Here is a 17,047-nt window from a genome sequence, read left to right on the forward strand (position 1 = left end):
GCTGAAAAATATGAAAATGAGACTTCGAGTTAATGTGAAGTAAAACATTTCAAAAGTATTGGACTGTGTAATTTCAAAATTATTTTCATTTTGAAATGTATTTGAAATTGTTCACATTTTAATTTTACACATTTTCTTTGTGTTACCTTTTTAAATATCAGTTATGAAATGGTGAACAATTAAATACCTGAATGTAATTTCCTAACCTCTGTAATTAAATTACTCAGTAAAATTTAATATACTTGTTACCAAAATACCTACTGTAATTCTAATAACAAAAGTAATTATGAACAGATATATAATCAAATGATAACTTTAAAATATAAACTATAAAAATAAGGAATAAAAAAAAAATCTATAAAGCTCTAAATTCAAAGTGAAGCATTTAAACTTCAGCAAAACATCTTCAACAAAAATGAAATGAAAAATATGTAGAAATGCTGGAATTTTTCACCAAATGGATTTATTGCTGCAGCCAGCTCCGTGCTTTCTGGGGATGTGATTTATACAGGCAAGAATGTCACCGCCTGACTTTCGGTATGTTAGCAAATCTTCGGCTCCGTGGTATCAAGGAGGGTGCAATTCCATCTTCCACATCTCTGGTGGCAACACTGGTTTTAAGGTCTGCCCTCGCCCTTCGCTCTTGCCTGTTTATTCCTGCCCCCGTGCAGCTGCTCACCCCCTCCTGCGCTGAGCCAACGCCATGGGCTGCGAGGGCAGTGGGAAAGAATATGAAACCCCTCATCCCCTTAAAGAAGAAACAGAGAGAGAGGAAGAAGGGAAGCAAGGAAGCGTCGATTGTGCTCTTTCCACTCATATTCAATGAACTACTTGCTTCCCTAAAGTCTGTGTAAATGTTGTCAGTGCCCGTAGAGTGTCACTCTCTGAGTGACCATGTGGCATGGTACTCTTCCCACTTAAAACCTAGACGTCCGAGGGCTGGCAAGCCAGAACGAACTCCAGGTTAACATAGCAAAACTGGATTCTTACTAAGAACAGTAGGATAAAGCCAAATTAGTGCAAGTGGTATGAGTTTGCCCCCCAAGCTTTTTGTTTAGACTCTATTGAATTAATGGATGAATGATTTGCCTGGAGGCTACACCCACTTCTTCTAGGCAGGACTGGCTGAAGAAGGCACTTGTCAGTTACAATAACATTAAAACAAAGGAAGCATCCTCAGAGGAGCAGACGGGAAAGGAACCAAACCACCTTTTTCTCACCCACATCAATATTGCTATTTCTCCTGAGCCCAGAAAAGTCAAGAAAAAATACTGCCCTCCACCTTTGAAGTCTTTGGCTGGGAAGCACTGCTGGAATCCCACATAAATTATCCTTGATTCTTAACTTGTACGCTGTTCTAGAGCCTACAGTGAATACTTCATGTCAAAGGGGTTTATATAGTCCGAAGATTTCTAAGGCAAAGGTAATAAGCTTAAAGAGCATTTTGCAGAATATTTCTCAACTAAAGGAACATGGTGTGATGAATGGGTGTTTATTTTTCAATTGAAGTCACTGTAAGATAAAACACTTTATCCCAAGGCAGATATAACAGAGAATGGGAAATGTAAACCATCTGCCTGTGAAAATATGTAAAGGATTTATGGAATGGTTGGGAGAACTTCTGCACAATGTATGGGCCACAGCAAGCTTTTGCTTTTGATCAAGACAGGATATGCTGAAACAGCCACAGACTCTTTGCCAGCACATGGTAAGAAAAACACGGCAGTCGGTGGAGACATAATTCTGACTTTACCATGTGTTTGGAGACATTTGGTCCCAAACCTATTCAGCATTTTAGCACTTTAGCATTTGTCATCTTAGGCTGTTTAACAGAGAAAGCTTTACTCTAGTCTTGGATACATTTAAATAAAACAGCTGCATGTCCAAACTTCTCAGGAAGATTATACAGCATATACTGCCATAGGAGCATCAGAAGGAGCCCCACCATTTGGCTCTCTACATATAAACTTGGCGTTGCTTAAAATGGATGTCACAGGACAGATATGAAGGTTCAGAAAAAAAAATACCTAAAAATTGCTCCGGTAAAATGGCTGATGTAACTATCAGATTCATTCAGTTGTAATACCAGGAAAGACAAGAAGTTCCTTTGGGCTCAGCGGTTATCCTGGGCTTGATAGGTGAGGGTAAGACTGTGGTCAGGGGCAGCTGGGCCTTTTGCAGACAGGATATCATGGGAATAGAGAGTCTTGGGGAAAAAGCTTAGTCCAAAATTTATGTTATGTTATTGTTATTCAGTAACCAATTTAGCCAAACCCCTCGAAACATAGCTCAGCTAAAGAGTTACAGGGCACACCGTATTTCACAGGCCAGCAACTCATTTCTATGTGCTGGGGTGGTGGAAAAGCAGAGACTGTCTGAGTGCAAATTGCTGTGCCCCAGGTCCTATAAAAAACTAAGGAGCAGCACACGGTTGTTGTCCTGAATTACCCGTTCACACTTTCGGTACTGCACGTCTCTGCATCTCCTCTCAATTCCACTTTTTCTTGTGGCATATCTGCCTTACCCTCGTGGTTTTTAATGGATTGCTAAAGCTGAATCCCCCCGAGAGGAAAAGAGAGGCAGGAGACACTCTGGCAAAACCGGGCAGCACAGATAGTCAGACCAATGAGCAGCCTGGCAATCTGTCACGCCCGAATGACAAAGCGTAGGAAGAGACCGCATAAAGGAATAATGTCACGTGTTATGGTAACATCTACCTGGTTCTGAAGAGCATCTTATGACGCGGACAGAGCGAGCGGCTGCCCCTCTCCAGGCAGGTAAGCCAAGGCATTAATGAGCTGAGGCAACAACTACTAGAGGCTACTAAAATGGCACAATGGACATGGATGGTCCAGCCACTTGCCAAACAGAAAATATTGGGTACAAAAGGAAAAAGAAGGGCAGAAAATAGGGGGTTCGGGTGTTAGAAAGAGCAATTAGATTTTTTTTGCCTGCACAGAGTAGTAGATTTTGCTGTAGTCTTATTCAGAGAATGAACTGAGTATCTTAGTTGAAATAGACAGATAATTAATTCTCTCCACAATAGCTAGATAGGTGATAGATACTTAATTCTCCATACTTTTGAACTCCTTTGATGGCAAAGGGTTGTCTATTAAGTAACTTTGTCATGAACAAGCAGCTGAATCAGAAATACATTTTATCTGTAACTGCTGTAACACCAATTATTAAAATTTATTTTGTGAGCTATAAGAAATGCATATATAATTTTGAATTTTTCAAGTTAGTTATTTTTATGTTTCCATGTTGCATGGTATTTACTAGTAATGAATAGCTTATACTTTTGGATCCAGCTAAAATAGCCACTTTTTTAAGCTTAGTCTTGTTTCTTGAGACTTGGATATAATTGCCCTAGCCACGTGAAGAAAGCTCTCCCAATGGGATCAACATGAAAAGACCTCTTGAGAGTAATCGAGTTACATCACTTACAGTGATCTGGACTACATAAGACATAGGAGTCAAATTTTAAATCCTCGCAAGAAATAAGAGAAAGGACTTCGAATAAACCATTTTCTTATGTGACGATTCATAGTGACAGCAAAAATTACAGACGATGGGAGGAAATACATTCATTCTTACAAGAAGAATCTGGATTAGTATTCATGCAAGGGTTAAAGCACTCTTCTCTTTTTCCTCTGTAGATGAAGATCTCATGACAATAACATTTGCAGTGTGGTTATGACATCACAACTGCCATAAATACAATCTATTAGAATTTTTTTTAAATGACTGCATACACCAATGGTTATTTATTAGAATACAGTTGGCATGGCTGGGCAATGGAAAAAAAATATGACTTTCCAAACCCTAAATACATTTATCCAATCCTAAATAATAACTCATCTGAGGAGTCAGATAGAGTTGTGGTTATTCTATTAAAGAGGGCAAAAGCTTCAAGAAAAGGATCCGTAGAGCTTGAATTTTGTTCTTTATACACCATGTAATTAAGACTAAGGAACTAAGAGCAAACACTGATTCCATTTACTAATTTACAAATGCAGCCTCCAGCTCGATGGCATGAGAGGGCAGCCTGTTGGGTTTTATGCCAAACTCCATACCCTTTGAATCACACAACTCTAGGAGATTACTCTATTTATTTATTTGTCTGTGTTTCTATACTACCATCATTACATGCCATCCAAATGCCTCAAATAGCTTATACTATGCCTATCAATGCTAAATGGCAGATATTCTTACTAGTATTATCGGCATACCTGTCCAAGGAAAAAAAGCATCTTCAGTCTGTCCTTCTTCTCACTTTTGAACCTGTTGATCCATTCAGCCTATGTGACAAAACTAGACATCTCAAAGATATTTAATTACCCAGATATTACATATCTACGGAGAGAGAAAATAAAATCTCATATCCTTATTGAGGGCAAAGCTGGGGGAACACCTATTCCCCATTCCCTGTGGCATGGAGTGGTGGGCCACTCATCCCACGCGCCTTGGCTGAGCCCTCGGCACGTGGCCCTGCCCAGATCGTTAGCTCATTCCTAACTCTAGCTTGTGTTTCTCCCCTCACCTCAGAAACACAGAGCGGAAAAAAAGAAGACAAGGACACAGAGGCAAGTGGTGAACTGGAAACACTGCCAGCACAGGAAGATCTCAAGTTACTGAGATGCAGATCTCACGACATACTGGAAGGGAAACTAGCATATTGCAGGGAGAGGTGTTGGGTGACAGAGCACACAGATTTGGAGAAAATCAGGCTTCATTAGTTCTGACACTTGCGGAATAACTTGTCCTCCCTTCTGGTTTACTTACCATGTTTCAGCAAGCGTGTGGAACATAACTATACTATTCTAACAGCATCTTCTGAACCAGGCAAATCTTGAGGAACTGCATTCTAATATAGGTTTTCTTTTTCTAGTTGTTGTGCATTAGAAGAAAGTGTCATGGGATACTGCTGCTCAAAGGCAATGCTCGGCTAAAGCTGTCCAGATAAGAATGGATGATCATTCCAGTTGCAGGAGACAACACAGGTGTCCAGCTGTGTGGAAAGGAGGAGGCAAATACACTTACAAATTCCAAATAAGGAAGGCTTCAGCTGGAAAAAAATGTCCCTGTTGCAACATGTAACTGGATCCCCACCCTTAAAAACCCCCAGACAGATAACTTCTCCCCTTTGCAGTCATTCGTTTACCTCTATTTAACAGGAAATCTGAGAATATCATGCAGCTGTCTGCGTTCCCCTTGCAGATGGAATAAATTATTTTAGATCTATTCAGCCTAATGTAGGACTAGAAATATTAGTACACCTTTACCCTTCTCAAAATCTCGCGTACCCGTTTGACACTCCAAACAACCGATGTTTTGGTCGCCTTCACACCTGCCAATCAGCTTGGCAATGGACCAAATCCCAAGTCAGAATGCTCCAGTGCTTAGTGAACCCCGAAAAGCAGCAGGTCAGTAGGAGCTTCAAGGTATTCAGTGCCTTCCAAAATCAGCTGTTTTGGTGTCACGGATGTTGGCATCTTGTCATTGAGTGGTTAACAAGGGTATACTGGACACATTATATGCTCAGGAAGACACATTCAGCCGGATGCCAGCTTTTTTTAACACCTAACCCTGGTTTCTTTCCTCAGCACCTCCAGTGATTATCTTCCCATGCATTACTCTGCTGTGGTGGATAGAGTCTCAGAAGCCCAGCTCTCCAAATCCACTGGGGAAGAAGCTGGGCTGTGAAATCCAGGTGTCAGGAAGGCACTCCAATCCATTTTTTCCTCGTTTTAGATCTTGTTAGACATATTGGTTTCTCTGAACTCTGGAAGCCAATTCACCCAAGCAGGTAGATGGAGACCTGCAATTCCTTATATGAAGGCAGAGCCTCTTGTTAGAGCATTCGTCTACAGCTGGGCACATTACAGGCAGGGATTTTTTTTCTGTGTCAGGAGAGAACTTTGATTTAGACTCCTTCCCTCAGGACCTGACAGTTTGGAAAGAGAAACTGCTACTGAGAAAAAAGAACACTAAAAGCAGAGGTTCAAGCTACTTTATGAACCATGGCTTATGGCAATATTAGTTAGGTGTTCAAATGCCTTTTTGTGGACCTTCTTGTCTTTCCACACGGAGCCATATTTTGAACCACTTAGGAATGTTATGATTTGTGGTTTGATATGGCCTGTGGTTTCATAATGATGCTGAGCTTGCCATTGAGGTTACCCTGGAGAGACAGACAGATTTGTTTAGATGATTCTTTGCCAGTCTTTGCTAATCTTTGCACTCTTCAGAGGAGTTTGTGCAAACTGTAACATCTAAGAGGCTTCCAGAATTTCAGAGGTCCCAAAAGAATACAAAAGAGTACAAAAATGCATGGAGCAACACTGGCAAATTTGATCACGGGGTTCAGCTCCCCCCTTCCTACTTTCAAGACCCTTTATGAAACTTGCGTGACCCCTTTGTCCAGTTAAATAAATACTCAGTTAAATAAAGCTACTCTGGCTTCACAGCAAGATCTAGCTTTCGGTTCCCATGGTTCCTGTCACGGTCCTGTGCGCTGAGGTGCAAGGATGTCAAGGAAGCTGCTTGGATCAGTGCTGCTCGGCCTCAGAAACATAAAACGGCAGGTTTGTGGGTTTCCTTCCCAATGTGCAGCGATACAGACTGATGGCTCCCGCTGGTTCCGTGTGGAGTCCCAAATGGTTGGCGCTGCTGAAAAGTCCAACTTTGTATTTTTTTTAAAACCAGCCTGATTTTTCTTAAAACCCACATTTTCTACGGTCAGTGCTCTGGATTTCCTGATCCCATCACTTCTTGGTACCAAAGACCAAGGAAGAAACATCTGCAGATAGTATAAACCGGCAAAATCAATAGAGTCTGGCTTGTAACCTCTCCCTCAACCTTCATAACCTAACTTAAATTGGAGGGACAGGAAGAATGATATAAAGATATAATGTTTTATATAAACAAATAATGGTAACCATAAACACAGCACCTTTCTCCCTAACATTAATTGCCGCCTGAAATTAAGAATCTTCTCTATCTTTTTAAAATATTAGATTTTTGCTATTGTATTATACAGATAATAGAAAAGCTCCACTTGTATTAGTTTGAGATGTTACATCCTGGAACAATAATGTTTTATAGTAGTTTTAATACAAGATAGATTAATGTGTTGGATGTTGTACGTTTTCAAATGGAGAAAAAACATGCAAATTAAGTGAAGGTCAAATTTCTTGTGGTCAAACCCATGAAGTAAATACAGAACATATTTTGTTTGTTTGGATCTTGGGGGAACAAATTGTTTTTATGGTGGAGTTGTCGTATTACACTAAAGCAAGCACTGCAATGTATTGCATTTCAAAATTACATATTTATAAAATACGGAGTGTACTGACATCCAACATAATCAGTCTTGATCACAAAAAGTGGAATCAATTCTGAAAAGTGAAAACTTGGAAAAATGCACCTTTATTTTCTAAGTTATAACATGCAAAGGAGGAAAAAAACCTGCACTGAATGCTGATGTAAACCTTCATATCACTAGGATCTAACAGTGAAAATCTGTTTATCATACATGACTCTCTCACATGAGTATAATTCAGACCAGTCATTCAAAATGGCTACATTTGAAACATCATGTCTTGCTAAATGTCACCAACCTCCTTAGGATCTTGGTCGTCATGATGCAGTATTTTACGTTAATTCCCATACTTGTGTTTCATTAGGAAAATGTATGATAAAAATAAATATTGTATATCATCTTTATTGAATGTGACTTGGCAGACAGTTTGTAAGTTTTACTAGTAAAATTAAAAAAGATGGTATATTAAGACAATTACAGTTCAGAAATGGTTAGGAGGCGTGTCCGGACACTTTTCAAACTTTGAAAATTGTTCCTGTTCCATTCAGGGAGAAAACCAAGATCCTTCAAGGTTTCCTGCAAAGAAACAGCGAATGAGAAACTCAGAGTAGAGAATAACGTTTTGTTACTGGAACTACTATTTGACTGCAGGGCACCATCAATCCATGCACAGGTGCTGCTTTCAGAGCTCCTTTGATTTCAAGCAAAAATTGCATGCAGTCAACACCCTTAGCAAAAATTCCTATCAACTCTGATTCACCCATTAACAGCTCTGCTCGCAGCTAATCACCATTTTCCAAAAGCCTTATGTTGCAAAATTCCTAACCTGCTGAATTGATGCCTCTCTCCCAAGATAAACAAGCTGCTCTGTATTTATTTATGAGTGGTTGCATTTGGGAATTACTATGTGGTAGGGAATTATGATATTTCTAAACAAACAACGATGTTGACCATGAAAATGCTAGGCTTGGTGATCCATCGAAATACAAGATGTATCTCAATATTCCTAAAGGAGGAGTCAGTTAAGCTCATTAGTTTTCGGGATACAAATAAACAGAGTGTGTTTCCAATTATATCAGTGAGTCACAGTGCAGTGCGAATGAACAGGATACTTTTGTGTGCCTGAAGTCTGACAGCCCTCTTCAAACACAGTGTGCTTGTGCCTCTTCCTTCCCCAAAGCACAGCCCATCGTGAAGCAGCATGAGTGCACCATCGCAGCCAGGACAGTTTAGGTCACAATCCTTAATCTCCTTTACAGGGGGACATTTATACTGTCACCACGTAAGCGCTACGCAAGGCAGTAACACAGCCTCTTTGCTGGCTGTGCCAAGCAGTATGACTGCTGTGTCTGGTGGAGCTTAAGTGTACTACTTCATAAGTAGATCTGAAGACATCCCAATCACACCTAGTCAGACCACCTCAAGCTCAAAAACATTTAAAAATGTACTTTTCAAGGCTATCCTCATAATAAAAGGGACAGAAAAGAGAACATATTTAAACAAAACGCAGACTTCAAAACAGGGATTCAAATATGATGGTCTTCACAACGTCTTACGGATCAACATTTTGCAGGCTATTACTTCTTCATATGATTTTTCAGATTAGAAGTGCACTTTAGACAGCTACAACTCTAACTTCCTGATTGCTTAACTTTTGTAAGATTCTGTTCATTAAGAAAACACAGGAAAGAGAGCAGAGGTTACCTAAATTGGACATTTTGTGTGGGTATCTGTTTTGGAGGGGGTTGTTTTTTTAAACTGCAGAAACACCATGATAAATTATGTTTAATCATGACAGTTATGATTATTCCTCAATCGCCACCTAGCAGTAGACAATACGTACACTGCAAAGTTGTCCTGGCAAAGCTGCCATGTAAGTAAGGCTATGGTTCATTCAGCTTGGACAAAGCATATTTTCATGGTTAGAAAAAGAGTTTAGAGAGGTAGCAGAAAAACAAATTATTGTACTTTTATCTACCTGTCTGTCTGTCTATCTTCCTCCTGAGCCCACTCCTGCACACTAGCTTAGAAATTTCATAAGTCAACAAATTTCCAATAGATGTCTGATGCCATTTTCCTCCATAAGCATCAGCAATAACCCCTAGATCCCTTCCTTGATTCACATTCCTCTCTGTTAGTCCCTCCACCCAAACAATTCCATAACCAGAAAGGCACATGCAATACCATTTAAATGTAAGTTTATACTAAAACAATGCACTAATAAAAACAACACAACTCTGACGTATTCACTCCAAGACCAAGAAGTTTTATAGCTCTCATTTGGACCTGTATACTTTGGCAAATAACTTTGGCGTAACTCATGCAAATTCTCTAGCATGAATAAAATTGCTTTTATTCTGGAGCAATTACTGCGTTCACAAAATAGAATAAATGTGGGTTTGGTATTAAGATTTCGTTTACGGTGGAAAATTCTGTCCACCTGGAGAAGACATTCCAGACCAGTCTGAAGAGAAACCTCCCCAATGGCTTGATCGGATCCGTACTGTTTATCCAGTCAAACAGCTTTGCAGCAAACTCACAGCCCTTCCTGATTTTCTTACCTGGCAGTCCTCCAGCAAACTTCACCCTGTGCAGCAGACTCTCCCAGTAGCATCTTACTCTCCCATCCTACATACATGAGTCATCCTTCTGTTTTCTCTTCAGAAATTTCTTAACATGCCCTCCGTGTACATGTCCTCCGTCCCATGACTTTCTCCACCACCTCCCTCTCTCAAACTGTTTTTCCCAAACTGTCCTCAACTCCCGTTCTCTCCTTGCCAAGAAACTCCCTTTTTCAGCTCCTACTCCCATCCCAAAGTTTTCTACTCCTTTGATTTGAATCCATTAAATTGAGGGATTTTGTCAAAAACAGACTCTCGCCTGATTCCAAGCAAGGGAGCTAAATGGCCCCTCATGCAGAGAAGCTGGGGTTACAGTTGCTTCTCCAGCTAAATGGGGGCTCTGCAGCTCCCCGTGTGCGCTGTGAGCCAGTGGGTTAGAGGATCTGCCACAACGTGAAGCTGTGAACCCTTGCTGTCCCTCAGATCAACTATAAACCAATGCTACCCTTGAACTTCCTCCCCAAAACTCTCACCTGTTAGATCTTTACGAAGAAGAATTAAGACCTCTACAAGAACTCTGAAGGAAGGGATAGATTATTTTTTTTTAATACGGAAACCCAGAAACCCTACGGAGGGGAAAAGAGAACAATTTTGTTAAGGCAAAGGAAACACATGGTGTAATAATTAAGTTGGGGGCAACATAAAATCATACTATAATATATTTGTACTGGCCCTGTGCTGCAACTCAGTGTGCTAAACACATCTTTGTTTGGTCATTAGTCACTGAAACTCCCAAACCTCCAGCACAGTGTTTACATGTAATAAAAAGACTAAACAAAGTGGAAAGCCACTGGTGGCACATCTTCTGGCCACAGACTGACTCTCCTTTCTTGACTGTTCTCCCTAACTTGAAACATCCCGCGCTCAGCCTCCCCACTGCTGCCCAGGCACAGCTCTGCTTTTGCCACCCGCCGTGGGGTGGGTCTGCAGCCGGCAGCCACAGCAGCACGTCCTCAGCCCTTACAGGCCAAGGGCCGGGGGGGGAACTCAGCTGCTACCACTACGCACCTTAAATATTCACCCCACCAGCAGCCCTAGTACCTGTTTGGTGTCAGAAAGCGCACAAACATCATCTAAGTAATTTCTTATGTTTGCAAACACTTTTAATACCATGCAGCACTTAGTATGAAACATCACATTTTCTCTTTTCTCATATTCAAATCCAATTTGCTTCCTTCTTGTGTGTTTCTCTGTTACTGCTTCCTTATCACTCGTGCCAGCTTTAGATGTCATTTGTCAGAAAAGTAATACTAGACCAACCAGCAACTGTCAGAAAAAAACACATGTATCTTAGAAGCAATTTAAAGCTTGCTGCCTTTTGCCGTGAAAAAGATCTGGTTTTGCAAAGGCTTGTCCATTTTTCTGTATGTATCAGTTAACCTAATAAATTATTCCGTAACGCTGTCACACTTTTATCCCTGGATTATAAAACAACCCATTTAGCACCTTCTTCTTTTACAACCTTCCTTATCCTGTGTTTTCCTTCCTTTAGGCTTTTCTTTTGGGCAGCATTCTTTTTAAGCTGCTCTGCAAATTACCGATTTCTTTTCATCCAAGCCCTCTCCTGACTCTTTCCCTCACGGGAAACCTAAGTAAGATTTAGCAGGAACCCCTTCATTATACACACTTACGAAAGAATGAATTTAAAATAATGACTTTAATCACGATGCAAAGCCCTACTGAGTTACTACCCTACCACCTTGTCTTCCCTCATCCTACTATCTGTCTTACTATTTTCTTGGGTTTGGGTGGGATAGAGTTAATTGTCTTCACAGTAGCTCATATGGTGCCATGTTTCAGATTTGTGGCCAGAACAGTGCTGATAGCATACTGATGTCCCAGCTGTTGCTGAGCAGTTCTTACACAGCGTCAAAGCCTTTTCTCACGCTGCCCCGTCAGCGAGGAGGCTGGGGGTGCACAAGAAGTTGGGAGAGGACACAGACAGGACAGCTGTATTTGGTGGTGTGCTAACCCACAACGCCTGGATATTAATATTTTAGTAATCCAACTTAAACTAAAAAGATACTATAGTGGGATTAAACTACTTAAATGGCCTATAACAGATTCCTAAGAACCGCAATTTCCACAGCCAAGGGGGCTTATTAACTTTTTCCCTCCTTTGCCTGCACCACGACTCCAGCATGCAGGTCTGTGTAATAATGGCTTGTCCCTAACCAGTGCTTACCTGTCCTTGTTTTCAACTGAGCAGGGGAAACCTGAGCCAGGATGCAGGTACATGCATTAACATATTTCTATATAGCAACGTATTCTATACATTGCCAGGGAAATCGCATATTGTGTGAGCGTACACCACCTTGCAGAGGGACGGCAGCCAGGACGTGTCCTGCTGATCGTATCTGTGATGATACCTGTCCTGAAAAAGACACAGAAGAATGACAGCCATCCAGCCCTCCCCACTGAAGCAGACTACGACACTCGAGATGCCAGGGCATCCCAGGGAGGAACAGAACCACAAGTTCTGACAATTTCTGACATCAAGTAAAACAGCATCTCACTTGGGAACGGGATGGCTGTTTGAATCATGAAAGATCTTTTCTTTCGTAACACACATCAGCACAACAAATTATTGTAAAGATTATTTTTAAAAGCAGAGTCCATTCCAGTTTTGCTTCTCTCTACGCACTTTTGCAGGCTGCTTGCTCAAACTTGTTGGAATGGGCCTTTGGTGGAGAAGATGGTGCAACTTACCATGGCTATACCAAAGGCAAAATGTCTTAGACACACACCCAGATTACCGATCATGCAGGTTCCCTGCAACCATTTGAAGCTGTGAAATTTGATGTGGGTGCCACAGCACCTCTGCTGGCTGAATGCTGAAAATCATACCAGAAGACGGTCTGTGGATGGGACTCTGAAAGCCAAAAGAAAACAGGGAGACCATACTCTTGTCCATCCAAGCAGCTCAGTCATCATTACAGGCCTGCTTTTAGCTCCAGGTCTGGTGACACATTTATAGTTCTGTTTGGAGAGAATCTGGAGGCGGATGTGCTCCACTCCTGGTACAGTCCTGGTGGCTGGCCAGACAAGCAGAGCCAGCCCAGAAGGGGACACTTGGAGCCTGTGCGTGCTGCTGAGTTTCAGAAGAGCTACACTGGGCAGGAAAGCAGTGGAATATGGCAGAAGTGTACCTGTCACCCTCCTCATGGGACAGATGGCAGATCAGCTCAAATGTCTCTAGCACTCCAGCCACAGGCAGACTCAGTCTGCGCAAAGAGGGGATGTCTCAACCTCCGGTTCCTCCCCAGTCAAACCACACTGTCACCGCACTCCTAATGCACCACAAGGCCAAAACTTCTGCAGGCGAGAAATCTGCCTGCTAAGCTGACACTGCAGCCTGACTACCTTTGCATTTCCACCCATGGAATGGAGGTAATAACATTACCTGAGCTCATTGAGCAGACTGGGGTAAACACTGAACACCAAAAATTGCAATGATAGATAATTTCCTTAAATGAAGAACAGAAGAGAGATTTATAATTTATTATGATAATCATTAAACAACAAGAGATTACTTTTTGTGAAATTAACTGTTCACCTTTAGTCAGTTTTGGCAGTATTTGGCTGCTTTCCTTGCTCCTAGTAAAATTATGGATACTCTGTGAAGAAGTTGAGAAATATATTTTGTGCAAGACTTAGGCTCTGTTTTTCTTTACCAGTTATAAACAGACAACTATTTGATTTGTGACATTTAAATTTCCAGTTCCTTCAGTATTTTGAGCCCCACATATACTATAATTCAGTAGCAAGGAGCTTTATGGGGTAACCCTTAGAACATTAGCAAGTTCCCATTTGGCTGTCAGCATAGGCCTAAGTAAAACTCAGGACTAATTTTAGCATTTATTGGAATATGCTTCTAGAAAGAAAAGGTCAAATATGCTCACAGGAAGGCAGCGCCAATTCGAGTTTCTGGCTTGAACCTGCCTCTCCCTTGCAACAAGTGACACTCTCCTCCACCCACTCCCATCAAGCACAATAAATCAGAGCAGTAACATCTGTTTAAGGGGAGGAATTTTTTTACACACTTGTAATGTAAAATATTCCCCCTTCCCAAAATATATTCAAAACAGGGCTTCACTATTCAGGTAGGAGAGGGAGGTGCATTGACACAGTACCTGTCATGTCTGTGCTGTCAACTATGCAGACAGCATTCTCAGCTGATTCTAACATGAGATGCTTCTCTTTTAGCAGTAAAGAGTCAAAAGATTTTTTCAGCAGCACTCATTGCCCCTGCCAGAGTGGGAAAACTAGCTGCTGTGTTTCAAGTCTATGGAGGCAGCTGGGAATGTCCCCTCACTCTGTAGGAATTTTATCCTTTCTGCCCTTTCTCCATTTGTTTAGAAGAATCCATCCTGCAAGAAGCAAGAAAATCATCTGCTCCACATGGGCCTTCAGAGAAAGTCTTTGGCTTCTGAAAGGAAAATGCCACGAACACCTTTCCTCTCAATACTTGAGAGGGAGTCTGTACCCCAGAAAATAATTTTTTTTGTCAAAGACAAAAAAATTACTTGCCAGAATTAGCAGTTGCTCTCATGGGCTAATCAGACTTAATCTTCTCCTCGTTACTCAGTTTCACAATAAATATCTTTGAATTTGGAAGGCGTAATTCATAATGAGAGAGACAATCACAGTTTGGAGACAAGCAAACTTAACAGCCGCTATACCCAAGCCTCCAACTTGCTTTCTGAGGACACTTCACGCTGCATCCCCAGAACACAAACAAATGTGGAAAATACTTAACTTGTGGAATATTGAGACAAGTAACCACCCATGACACAAGGACTTCCTGACAATAGAAAAACAGGAGGTGTGGGGAAATGCAGGAAAAATAGATTAGTTAAGACATTCTGAAGGCTTAAATACTAATTTGTATTATTAATGTTATAGTCTCCATAAAATTAGCTCTGTACATAATTTATCAAGGACTATCAAAAAGTAGTACAGATAATACCTACTACAGTTAAATTGCTATGATCACATGAAAAGGTTTCTCCCCAGAGAATTTCACTAGCAGAGAAACTGAACTAAATAGGAAAGAAAACCTTATGTGACAAATCAACTCGAGCTGTTGTCTCACATACCGTAAGTACCAAATAGTCTCAGCTACTGTTTAGTAACATTTCACTTGCAGTTCTAAGAAATGCCCAGTTAGGAAAAATGGCTTTCAGTGATTCATTTACTGATAAGGGCACCCTGATGAACATCACTTAAAAGGCAGGCCCTGTGGAGGTACAGTATTGCAAATTAGTTGCCAGGCTTCTGCAGCTAAAGGACAACTCAAGATGACTTCTCCTCCTTCTTAACAACAGCTAGTGAAAAAGACTAATATTATTTTTACATATATATATGTGTGTGTGTATACACACACGCATACATATATATGTGTTGAGGGTGGGTTTTTTTCAGTTTCAGAGGCATTAAAAACATTTAAATTTATAATTAAGAGCTTAATCATTTACAGCCCTCAGCTTATTTCCATTTTAAATTCTAAGCAGTAGTTAAGAGGACACTGGTGAAATAGGAGAAAGAATTGAAAAGGCAGATCACTCTCATGAAAGGGATGAATACAAGCAGATCAGCATGGTGGAAAACCTCTGAATATCAGCAATACAAAGCAAGCCCTAGAAGGTCAAGAGTAAGAATACCATTTCCATCATTTCTGTCAATCAAGTATCCCATCTCACTCTGACTGGTTTTAGTTTAAGGCCTGTCAGTATCATATGACATTGTAAGAGGAAAACACCTCCCCCTGGCAAACTAAGACACTCCTCTGGCAAAGGGGTGGCAAATAGACAGGCTCAGCTACTACGAGGAAGCCCACATTGTCATACCATCTGTTTTTATTTATGAAAAAATACTACCATTCAGACTTCCTGTACAGTACCTCTTGTGTGTGCGAGAGAAAATTTCTCTTTGAATGGAGTGCAATTTTACTGTGAAAATCTGATATAGAATTTCTTCCCGTCCAAAGATTTTCTGAGTAAGAAATCTCCAGTTGTCAGTCGCAGCCTTGCATTAAATATTTGCCGGCCAGTAACAAACTGAGAAGCTTCTTGAAAAGTCTGGAAGAATTGTCCAGAGAAGAATCCTTTCCAGCAGAAGCCATGTTGTCAGGTAAGACAAAAGTAGCATAAACAACAGTAATGCAAAAGACAAAGCTAAAAAAAAAGAAAAAAAAGCTTTAAAATAGTCATATAATTGTTAAGAATTAAGATCTAGTTCACTAAAATGAATGAAAGCCTGCCAATTGACAAATAAGAGGTACAAATTTAACCTGACATATGCTTCACATCAAGATGCATCTCAGACATATTTTTCTCATTTCAAAAAATGTTTGATTGAAACAAACCCAGAAAAGATTTCTCTGTGAGGAACAAAAAACTTTTTAACTACATAAGCTTACAAATCTGAAAATGAACCACAGGGAAAAAACTAAGACAAAATATAGAGGGCTTGGAATAATTTCTGAAATTGTGAGCTCCTCTCATAAATAGCCAGAAAAACTCTCTATAGGTCAAGAGTACCAAATGTTTCAAAATTTCCCATTTATCCTTCAGCAGCAGCACTAACTAAATCCTCACGGGGGAACAATGTGGAAAATTTTCAACATCTTTACTTTGAACATCACATGGTCTATGCATTAAGCACAAAAACAAAAGTTGGCAAAAGCAGGTGAAATTATAACGGTTCCAGATTTGTACTAGCTAAGCTGTCTAACTTGGGAATACTAAAGAATACCCTACTTCATAGGGGGGGAAAACATGCTGCACACTTCATTCTCTCCATTTCTTCAATGGAAATGAGAAAGTGGCATTTTTCTACCCAAGCCCCACCTGAAATTTCCTGAAGCCTAAAACTAAGAAAGTTAATATGAAGAATAAATATTCTTTTCAAGAGGTAGAGAGGGCAATGCTGTTTTAAAAAGCATTTATACAATAGTAAGTGTTACCTGATGATTAGTAACTGTACACATCTGTACAATACACATGAAGTTTCTTTATTTCCCCTTAAGAAATACATTGAAATTCCTTGGATCATAACCTATTTTCTCCTTCAAGTTTCTTTTTCTCTCTCCCAAATGCTC

The 17,047-nt window shown here is 40.5% G+C and overlaps 1 protein-coding gene across 3 annotated transcripts in view; it reads right to left on the minus strand.

Moving 5' to 3' along the window:
- Positions 1 to 7,710: 7,710 nt before the first annotated feature.
- The window catches only part of AP3S1 (adaptor related protein complex 3 subunit sigma 1), a 42,635-nt gene continuing 33,298 nt past the window's right edge, over positions 7,711 to 17,047 (minus strand). Inside the window, exons 7-10 of one of the 3 annotated variants that reach the window (XR_012584843.1) lie at positions 15,848 to 16,121; positions 12,131 to 12,319; positions 10,419 to 10,511; positions 7,711 to 7,900 (exon numbers count right to left, since the gene is read on the minus strand). The gene's annotated coding sequence lies outside the window, so the exon portion shown is untranslated. Of the gene's footprint in view, positions 7,901 to 10,418; positions 10,512 to 12,130; positions 12,320 to 15,770; positions 16,122 to 17,047 lie in introns of those variants that run through there. The other 2 variants (XM_074569075.1, XR_012584842.1) reach the window with 2 other exon arrangements.

Source organism: Larus michahellis, chromosome Z (genome assembly GCF_964199755.1).
Source record: "Larus michahellis chromosome Z, bLarMic1.1, whole genome shotgun sequence".
In the NCBI taxonomy this organism is placed as follows: Eukaryota; Metazoa; Chordata; class Aves; order Charadriiformes; family Laridae; genus Larus; species Larus michahellis.